This window comes from Battus philenor, unplaced genomic scaffold (assembly GCF_028537555.1).
Source record: "Battus philenor isolate CCGP_79_NKW_IND1 unplaced genomic scaffold, ilBatPhil1.0.hap1 SCAF_12, whole genome shotgun sequence".
In the NCBI taxonomy this organism is placed as follows: domain Eukaryota; kingdom Metazoa; phylum Arthropoda; class Insecta; order Lepidoptera; family Papilionidae; genus Battus; species Battus philenor.
The window spans coordinates 7,587,178-7,598,797 of record NW_027181674.1 but is presented as its reverse complement, the minus strand read 5'-3'; positions in this window follow the sequence as shown (position 1 = coordinate 7,598,797).

Sequence of the window (11,620 nt, the reverse complement as noted above, 5' to 3'; positions counted from 1 at the left end):
TAAGAAGAGTCAACAGTGTCTGTATTAAATAAAATTTAACAATTTTTCATGTGTTCATTAAATGACGCAACAAATAAAATTCTATACACTTCGATCTACATTAAAATGTCTTCAATCCTATGATAAGATTTATTTGATAATGTACTTTCAATTCTACTTTTAAAACTAAGAAAAAGAAGGTCTAAGATATCTTGTGAGAACAGTATTATCTGTACACTCAGATCCATGAAGGATTTATTAACTTTTTGAAGACGAAATGCAGGTGTATTACGCTGTATTGTGTGTTTACCTTTTACATTAAATAATACGCAAGTACGATTGTGGTGAACCGACGGCATAGTCAAAGGAAGTCGCTGGATACGGGCAGCGTAAGACTGATCATCGTGGCGATCTTTGGAGAAGGCTATGATATGATGATGATGTTGATGGTTATTGTGATCTTTAAAATTGTTCATGGTCACGAAGTTTCAAGAACTTTTTCCTTGTAATTTTGAATAGTAATTATAACATAGTGCATAAATGATATATTAATTATATTTACAATCCAAGGTTTTGATCAATACATTACAAGCACTTTATGCATTATATATTGTACATAAGATTAAACAGTGCTTACACTTGTTTCCGTGATGGTTCAGTATATTTACCGCACTCGTGGGAAATTCACTCTGTTTACACCATTGTTGGTATTTTCAATCTGGCCATTAAACTACAAGCTTTACGACCAATATCTCTTTACAAATTTATCTTTGATTTATTATCAAACTGTAGTTTATTATTAAAGTTTTTTAATATAACATCTATTAATATAACGTTGTCCGTTATATAAAAGTCTTTAATTTTTTAGTTAAAGTGTTTAATTGTATCGATAATTTCAGTAATAATGTATTTTCAAGTTAAAGGAAAATTAAAATAACATAAATAATAATACATTTCGTTCATTAAAATCAAATTAAATCTTTCAATTTATTTTATTTTAATTTATATTTACAAAGTCAATACCTAATACGCGAATATTATGCAGATAGAATGTATTCTCATTTTATTTAAACTTAAAAGTAATTTCTCTTAAGCATAAAAACCTTTTTCTCGTTCAAGATGTCGAAGACTCCTTTTCAATTTTATGGATTAAGCTTAAAGATAAAATTTAGCTGTTAAATGGCAGCTCATGTATTATTAATTATAATTTTTCAGCGGGTTACTAAAATAAATAATATTTCATTGTTATTTATATTTTAAAATTTTTCGAAAAAAAATGTTAAAAACTTTATCTTCAAAATATTTTTTTTAATTTTCTTAGCAATGTATACACTGTCTGAGTGAAATTCTGTGATTTAAAATTATATTTTCAGCTTAAAAAACATTGCAAAAGCAAAAAAGTAAAATTAGCCCGTCGGCATAAAAAATAAAACAATGTAACTAAGATATCGTTTATTTGACTTCAATCTTCTGCGAGGAACAGCGAAGAGGACAAAAATAAAAAGTAACGTACGATAAAGCGGCCGTATCTCAAATAAAACCACGGCAACAAATCTTCAAAAAGAAAGGAACATCTGCGACCCCTACTACGTTTTAAATTTTTATCTCCAAGGTCGTATTTAAGGTATTTTTAATGGACTTGATTTTTTCTATTGAAATAAGCATATATTATACATGCATATTCTAATAGTACATAAGTACATATGGTATTTATATAATGTTAAATTTTGTTATGTACCTGTACATATATATATGTTATATTTAACCCATTTGGACGTTACAAGGAAGAACATTTCTGAAAGAAGGGATATTTTGTATGGTGATGACAAGACAATCGGAAAATAATGATGTCGTCAAGTAGTTAAATATATGAAATTCTTCTCATCCCCAATTTCTTGCCGCCTGCGATTCCAGAATGCAAATATTAGGTTTTTTGACTGACTCTTTATTCCGTAAATTGATGTTTCATCTTTTAGCGTTAATGAAAAAAATTTAAACTGTTACTAGATAAATATGTTACTCGACTTAAATTTAAACTAATGATTGCCTTTCTTATCCTATGTAGCAAGAGAACCCTGAGAAGCAAGAGAAGCTTCATTAACACTTTAAAAACGAGTCACAGTTAAGTTCTAATACTCGTGGTATGGATAGAGCTCATCATTGGAGGATTTGCGAATGTTACGCTCGCAATTTGTTTCGAAATCTAAAATTGTCTGCATCTTTTTTAAACATTTGCTTATCTTAAATATTTCCATGTTTACGAGGGACCTTTTACGAAAGAAATATGTTTTTGGCAAATATATTCATTTTTAAACAAAGTAAACAAATAAATATATTTTATTTATCACACCCAATACTATGTAGTTGTTTACCAAATAAATGCAATTGCATTACTTCTGAAAGTTTGTTGGCAAGCCTTCAAAGGAAACAACAATTTTGTAGATTGCATTTTAGTTTCAAATTGGTAACAATAAACACGGTTATCGCCACACGTCAAAATGTCAAATGCAACATATGAGCTGGGTTTATCGCATCTTTGGAGTATTTGTTGGCAATCTACCACGAGGCAGGAGTATTGCTTTTAGATGCCTTTAAAGATATTTGATAGCAAATAATATTTTTCTTGAATATGAAAATCGTACCAAAAATAACATTTTTCTTTGTAACATCAAAAATTTTCCATTACCTGTTGAAAAATTCAATTTTCTGTTGAGAATTTAACGAAGGACGAGCATTCATTCCATCAAATTATGTCGCCGTCGTTTCAGCAGACGACCAATGCAAGGCATAGGCCTATCCTACCCAAGTATATCTCTAGGGGAATATATCATAATCGCCACGCTTGTCAGACGAGTTGGGGTTCGCATTGTGGTATTAAGTTACGCAGAACACAACTACTACCCATCCCCTAGAATCTTGCAGTGGCAATCATATATAATCAATGCACAGTGTGCATTAAATGAGATTGTACTTCAGAATTGAACCCGCGACTTACTCTTACCTAGCTTACTCTACCGCTCGGCTACCACTGCTCAAATTACGTAGATTTATATTATGAAACTTTCATACAGAAATTGATTTTTTTAACGTTTTTGTTAGATCCAAGTAATTTTTCTGGACACAATACTTCAAAAATAAGAAATAGAATGGGCTACATTATAACTTCAATAATGTACTAAAGTTCTGGGTTAGAAAATTTATTATAAGGAAAAGTAGATAGACCTCACCATAATTAATTATAAAAACCTAAGATTTTTTTATACACTCTTAAAAGGTGATAAGAAAATAGATATATTTATCACGATCTCTATTTTACTTTCATGTACATTTTTCGTATAGAAAAGGGAAAGTTTTATATTAGTCTCTTACAATTTGAACCTTTTTACTTTAAATTATCTACATTTTCATTTCATCATCGTCATCGGTATTGGCCGATATGTCAATTGAAGCCCAGTGCAAGTCATAGGCCTCCTTCAAATATCGGCGCGATGACCGGTCTTACACTGCCCACATCTAACGACTTCTCGCAACCCTTTTATAAATCATATAGTTAATTTTATTTGTATAATTAAAAGGAAAATAATTATTTGGAAAATATAAGACGTTTAAATATGGAAGATGGTCCGGAGTCATATTGACATAATAAACTTGAAAATGATATCATATGAGTACGAGTATTTAATACATTACACATTATTTAAATTGCGCGCATTCTTAACAATAATAGTGATTGTTTTCGAATTTTTAATAGGAGTTTACACATAGCTTGTCCCGAGTCATAAAGCTTACAAACCTTGATCGAACTGAAAAACCTCTTAGAAAGAAATTGTTAACAGTACCTGATGTCTTCATACCTAAGGAGTGAAAGAACTAAACTTGAAAATTCGATGATGTCTAACTTTTCACAAAAAGGTCCAAAACCAACAACTAATTCGCCTTTGTGCAATTTAAAAAAATGTATTCTAATGAATAAATAACTGAAAAAGCTTAAAAAGTATGTTTTTTTTTTGTATTTTTAATTCAAATTTTGCTTCTATTGTTATGCACAAAATGGAAAAGCAAAACGTAATTTGTTCCGTGTCAATCGTGTTTGTTGAAATATTGTTTTTAAAAAGTACTGCGTCCTATAAATGTATGAAATGTATCATGTTTAGTACTGACTTGGTTAATTAATATCTATCTTGTGTCCAAAATATCAACATTTTGTTAATTCATTATTAAGTAGTGTTCCTTGGTAAATAGATTTATTCTAAATCTATATACTATTCAAGAATCTTGGATAGATAGTGTGTAAAATCCGCTTTAACAAATTTATTTAACATGTTACATTAACCTTTAATATATTTATGTCATTCTTTAATTTAAGTTAATACGTTATTGTGAAAAACACTTTATTATGATTACGCAATTTCTTATTTCGGAATACATTGTATTTGGCGTAATATACATTAATTTATTAAAAAGTAAGTAAGCATTCACGCTTTCAAAGCTTATAACATATTACCAATCGACCTGTAAATAAATAGTATATTTTATAAAGAAATTTAAAAACCTATTTAATTATTATTGTACCTTTAAGCATTTGAGAATTATATTACAAATTACAAGCATACATTAATTACAAATTTATACACTTAAAAGAAAATTTTAACTTGGATTTATCTATTTCATGTCCTATTGTCATTATTATTGTCTTTATATTTTATTAATATAAATGGAACAATATTTTATGTACCTGAGATGATCTGAAGATCTAACTTTTACGCACGCACTATTTTTAAGAATTCCTGATATTTTGTACATCTTTGCATTTACGTTGTTGTTGTGCCTTAAAAAAATTAAAATAAATAAAACAAAATCCCATTTCCTCAAAATCGTGTACTTTTGTTTTGGCATTACGCAGGCGATGATGAGACAATGTCCACGTGCGTATTAGTAGTTTCAACACATGTGGCGTAATTATTGACAAATAGCAACAACTAAAATAAATAGCTTTGTGCTAATTAACAGCAATTGAAATCACGTCGTTAACAAGAAACTGTGACAAATGGACTTGTAATTACGTACTTTATCAACATATTAACATCTATGTAATTACTTCGTACATCATTACGTATATATACTTTAATCTTTAAAAAGTTTTATTATTTATCATTTTAATAAAAAATCGTCCTTTAAGTTATCCACACATGATGTTAACAATTTGGTTTGGTAGGAGAGCTCCACGTCGAGCCGGTACATTGACCTCGACTTGTGCTGTCACTCAAATCGAGTTTAGCTTTAATATTCGTTGCCCTTGATCGTCGAGCTTTAATAACTGACATACTTAACAAGAGTACTGTTCGGATAACTTGTGTAAGGCTATAGTTACTACAACATGACGGTATTACCGCCGTCTGTGATGCGAACCAGAGAAGTGATGAAAAAACCTCCAGCAATGCTCTTCTATCATTACTACGGGTGAATATACCTGCTACGAGTTAATATCAGGGCTAGTAAGTAATCATTATTAAATGTTTTTGATATAACAAATAAGAATTATTTATAATAGTACACATAACTATCTTAATTTAAAATAAATTAAGCAGTCATACGGAAAATATCTATTCATAAATGTACTATAAAGTAGTAAAAATTACAATAATTACATTCGAGTTTCAATGATAGCCAATCAGGTTCTACATTATTTCTTTGTTTGCACCATAATCGACAATAATTTTTAATTCATTTTATAGCTATGATTAGTATCAATGTTATAAAACTCACCAAGAAGAAAAATAAATCCATTAAGTTTTGCCTTTTGACACAAAGACATGAAGTCGAAAGGCAAATCAGAAGCCGTCTAAGATAGCGCTGCGGATCTTACATTATCCGACAAGCACAAGTGCGCAAACATTATTGTATTCCCCTTTGAATGGCGTCGTAGCTAAAGCCTATCAATATTATCTTCACTGGATTTTTAATATTTTTCACTGTATTACATTACATAAATTTAATAATCATTTAAAATCGAAATGCACTTTTTATTTTTGTTAAGTTGTAATAGAGAGACTGTTTCTATTGATGTTGATGCGATTAGCCCGGGAGCTTTTACAGCTTCATCGGCGCTGAGTTCACAGAGCTGAAAGGTCCATGAATTTATCAAAAAAAGTTCCTGGGCAGTCGTACTTCAGATGCATGATAATGTTCGCACGTTGTAAGCAGGTCTATCCGAGTAGAGGTGAGTAGTGCGTTTGATATGTATGCGTCTTGGGACGGTAATCCGCGAGAGGATCCGGATCCTCCCGCAGATCGCCCACTTTGTTCGCGATTAAGGGGCAGAAGGCTGCCCCCCAATACGAATCGTTTTAGTTTATGGTATTTTTGTCAGCAAGAGAAATTACGACACTAGTTTTTATTTCAGTGAATACTGTACAAAAATCATGAGATTGTACAAGATTCTCTTTTTCATCATTTTTGTCAGATAGAAAGAGACTATCACTGATACATCATCAGCATTTTTATCATTTCAGCTGTTGGACGTCCACTACTAGACAAATGTTTCCTCCATAGATTTTAAGCAGAACCGGTTGGATAGGGTCTGCATCCAGTGTCTTCTAACGTACTTAACATAGTAGTCTGTTCACCTTGTAGGACAGAGAACTTACAATACTAAATCTTCCTACTCCATGCATCTTATCCCTACGGAAGATGGTGACCCTTTTTGGAAATTTTGACGTGCACGTCCGTGTTACGCTATCTGTGCCGGTTTTCGGCGTTATGTATTGGTCGACTACCGTGATATCCTCCATGGTTCGGGTCTGATCGGACCGCTAAACTAATAGCTACACTAAAATAACACAAGTAATTGAATCAGTTTATATAAAAATAGAAAAAAAAATATTTTCAAAATATCATATAATATAAGGTATAAATATCTCATACAAATTGTGTGGGAACGCGATGAGTTATGGTCGAGTTAAATTTCACACTATATTGTTCGAGTAATTGACTTCCCGATCACGTCTCATTGGTAAGAATATTCGAGCCACCTGTGCTCGTATTCTATGTGGATTTACCGCTTCGCCTCATTCAATAAACTCGAATCTAAATTCGAGGCGAACGCGTCGGAATATGTTTCGAATCGATTGTGAAACCAATATTCATGCATATAAAAAGTTTTATATAATAGGTAACGTTTGTCCTGCTAAGCATTAACTACTGCTTTATTGAAGTTGTAATAGGTTTGTTTAATTATTAACTTTTAATAGATTGACATTCATTGACTAAACAAGAAATGCCTTCTTATAGACAAAATCAATCGAAATTTGAAGAAATTCGAATCTTCGGGCAGTAAGTTTTAAATTTTTACTGCCAGGTTTTGTCTGAAACTCCAGCAGGGATATTTACGCACAGAAATTGATTTAATTTCACCTGTATAATCCTGTGGTTAAATTGCTTGTGTGCAAGGTTCTGAGAGGCTTATGTCGAGTGAGGATATCCTACGGCTGAAATGGTGATGATAGCGCTTTTTTCATACCTTATCTACGTTTTGTACTATATACCGCTTTAATGTTGTTTTATTTACTATACTAGTAAAACTTTTCTTGTTAAAATCTGAAAGTAAAAACGAAAAACCAAAACAACAAAAAACAAAAATCATAAATACAACAGGTTCGCCCGCTGACAACACAAAAAAATTTGAGCGCTGTTTCCAGAAAACGCTGAACTGAACGTACAAATTTATGACTATTGTACGTATAATTTTTTGCACTTTTGTATCTGTTTTGAAGTTTAATTATTTGTATTCAAACCAAAAATACCAAAAATAACCAACCTCTTTCGAAGAATCGTCTGATTTGCCAGCCTTTAAAAATATCTATGGGTAACCGTTTTGACTCGTTTGTTGTTACAAAATACGTTTTTATTAATATGTATTATCAATAATGATGTATGATCAAATCATTCGAATAATATAGGTCTTTTTACAATACAATTTCTAACTAGATTAAGTACAGAAAAAGGTATTTTTATTTATTAACATAAGCAAACGATGCGTAATTATCATTCTATTAGAAAAATTATTGTGACGTTTTATGTATGGTAATTATTGTGACGTTTTATGTTTTATGTATGTTTTATTCTTGGAATAAAAATCACAACTAGGTTTTGTTATATAAAACTCTGAAAACGTAAATGAAAGCCGTAAAACTTTGAAGCAATCTCATTTCCTTAGTCTACAAGTCATTTCTCGGTTTATTGCGGGAAGCCTCACGCAGATTTTGATGAATGTTTAGCTCGTAGAAAAAAACTTCAGTTCATTTGATTTCATTTAAGTTACGAAAGTCCAGAAATAAATTAGCATTTATTTGCAATTAAAGGTTTCTTATGTCGTCGGTCAACCTAGTGGAGAGGGTTAATCAGGCAGCATCTACCGGCTCCAAAACCTTTCGGCCCTAACGGCCCTCGGCTGCACGAGCGATGTGTGGGGTACCTTTGCTATTTTCTTTATCGGAGGAGCAGTTCTACGCTCTGTCGATGACTTTGGATCTTCTACGTATCACTTTATTTCTAATTCAATCTCGCAGCAAAGCTCCGAGCAAATCTCACTCCATTGCGTTCTGAGAGACTTTGAATCTTCTAATAAGATCCTGGATGCAGGCGGTGTAAGACCGATCAATGTCTATGCCTTGTGAGGAGCATCTATCAGCTGATATGAATGAAAGGTTTTTCATGTGTTCAGTCATAGATTTCTCCTGTATAGTAATGATATATACTGATTAAACTAATGAAAAACCTAAAAAGAATAACAAGTTCAAAGATGCTAAACATTATTAACAAAATTACAAATTATGATATAATGATTTATATTAGGTAGAGGAAATCCAATTTATGGAAGCAGCTGAATAGCCCAATTGCGTATTCTTGGCGGATGCGAAGTTTGCTCATTAGCTTGATTACTGCCAATTTGCTACCTTCTTAGAGAAATTGCGATAAACTGTTTCATTTAGATAGAAAACAAAATTTAAAAATGTTGTTCTTTAGACATACTTGTTAAGAAACTTCAAATAGTGTAAATCGTTCGTTATTGTATTTCAAAATTTAATACTGCAAGACAACAGAATAAAATTTCAGATGGGGTCGACTTTATAATAATTTTCAAAAAAAATTAAAAATCTATTAGCGTATTCGATCTAATTGTAATGGAATCGCACATGTATCCCATTGAAGCTTAAATTAAAATTGTTTCACGTGGAAATGTTTTATTAATTTGGACCTTGGTAACAACAAAATAAGGGCCAATTTTTTGTAATTCCTTACGGAATAACTTACTGCAAATATATACACACAAATGTATATATATATGCATATATATATATATATATGTGTGTATATACATATATATATATATATGTGTGTGTGTGTATATATATATAAAGGTCTCCGACGTAGCGAAGAGAATTGTTCGTCTAAAGTGGCGGTGACCGCCACTGGAGTCGAAAGGTTCTCAGATTACGACCACGAACTGACTGACTGGTTTCTGATGATGATGATGTTGTTAGCCTTGCGGGCTTTCACAACTTCGTCGGACTCAGAGCTAACATTTACATACTATCCTACTGCTGACTCTCGGCGCGTGTGTGCGCTGCAAGAGACTAGCTTGTGTTGCTGTGGCTTTCCTCCTTCGATGTTGGTGTTGGAGTCGGCGTCAGCTTTATCGGTGTCTTCGTCTTCATTTCTTCTGTGATGATGATGATGATGATGTCTTCGTTTTCTTCTTCGATGTTTTCTTCTCGCTACTGTCTCTTGGCAGTAGCTATTCGGTGCGCCCTCTTCGTCGGGCGTGTCCTGGCCACCTTGAATGTGGTCTTCTTGGTGGTGGCCCCCTCTGATGTTTACAGGGGTATGACCACGAAATGCGGCGTTAGCAGGCCCCCCACTGACGTGCACCAGTGACGTTGTCAAGGTCGCGTGAAGTCGGTGGAATCGGGCAGCGCAAGATTAGTCATTGGAGCGATCTATAGGTGATGCCTATGCCTTACAATGAAATATTTGAAAATTCATATATAAAAGATTATATATACATAAAAACTTGAACTAAAAATTATTTTTCGTTTACGCCCGAAGAAACAATAGCTAATAATAAATTGCACATAAAAACTCACTGCGTGTTGTTTAAACGAGAATATGATTTATGCAAAAACATCAGACCGTAAAAAGTTATGTATTGTACTTTTGACAACTTTAAGCGAAAATATTAAAAATCTTTTGCTGTGCTTAATTTATGGCCAAAGTTTCGCAGCGGAATTTCAAAATATGTTTTTTGATAAAAAAAATTGTAAATTGTTTATGAATTAAAAATAATACAAAATTTTCACAGATTACATCTTGAATTATATATTACTTTAGAATTTATTTTATATTACAATTAATTTCAGTTAATAGGGCAATATTGTAAAAATAAATTACACAACTGTTAACAAACAATTCCTTAAAAACATCATATTTATTTTTAATAAAACTTATTTAAACTATAACAAATAACTTTATATGCTATCAGTTTACGACTACTACGTCATTTTGATTTAAGTTGGTAATTATATATAAATATTATAAATTAGTACGTACGTAGATATAAGTTTTTAGTTCACGGGCCCTTATGTTTCGGCGAACTCTTATCGATGAAGCTGTACAAAAGCTTAACGGCTAGCGGCCTTTACATCAAAACATCAAATGCTAAATATTAGTATATCTTAAAATGTTTTCAATAAAATATTAATTAAACTATTATAAATGTTCTCGATTATTTATTCCTATTTTAAATTCTAATGCAATATTGTAGTTTTAAAAACATCATAGCTTATATTTTCAAAGGAATTAAATTGACTTTCAGCTCGCGTTGCTTATATGGCTGCACCGAATCAATTGCATCTCTGGTTAAGAGATAAGTAGCTATAAGTTAGTTGTGTGAGCTCAGAGAATGGGACATTAAATTGTAAAGTGGCTTTTATTTCGTTTAACTTTCCTTACTGGAACATGAGAAGGGCAGCATACTTAAAATTATAACATGGTTTTATCTTGGAGTCTTAAATTTTATTTCGCTTCATCGTGAGCTCTTGAGTAGTAAAAGACTACAGCGTAAAACATCCGCATAAATCAGAATAGTTGTGTTTATTGTTTATATTTCATAGTATTTTATACTATTACTTTGGTTTTTTTACATATTGACAAATAAACTTAATGTTAAACATAATATTAACCTTTTGTGAAACTATAACGAAGAAAATAATAATAATATATTAAGATGAACCAAATGTACAAAATTCATTTGCAGAAATATGAGACGCCCTCCGTATTTATTGTGTTTTTATCTCAAATAAATCAATTTGAATCTCAGTAAGTTATGAAGCAAGTAAAATAGATTCGTTTGCGAAGTGACATGCTAAAAGCTAAAGCGAACACCGCGATATGAATTATTCACATAGAAAATTGTGCAGTGTGTTCCGTATAACCGTACGTACGACAGCCAACATACTCTGCGCGGTTCTAAATGTCTTATAAAAATTAGAACTGCAGTAATTTCATACTATATAAAACTTTCATGTATGCAATTAGTTTATTACAAGAGAAAACCGTCCATTACAAATTTGTTTTTTTTTGT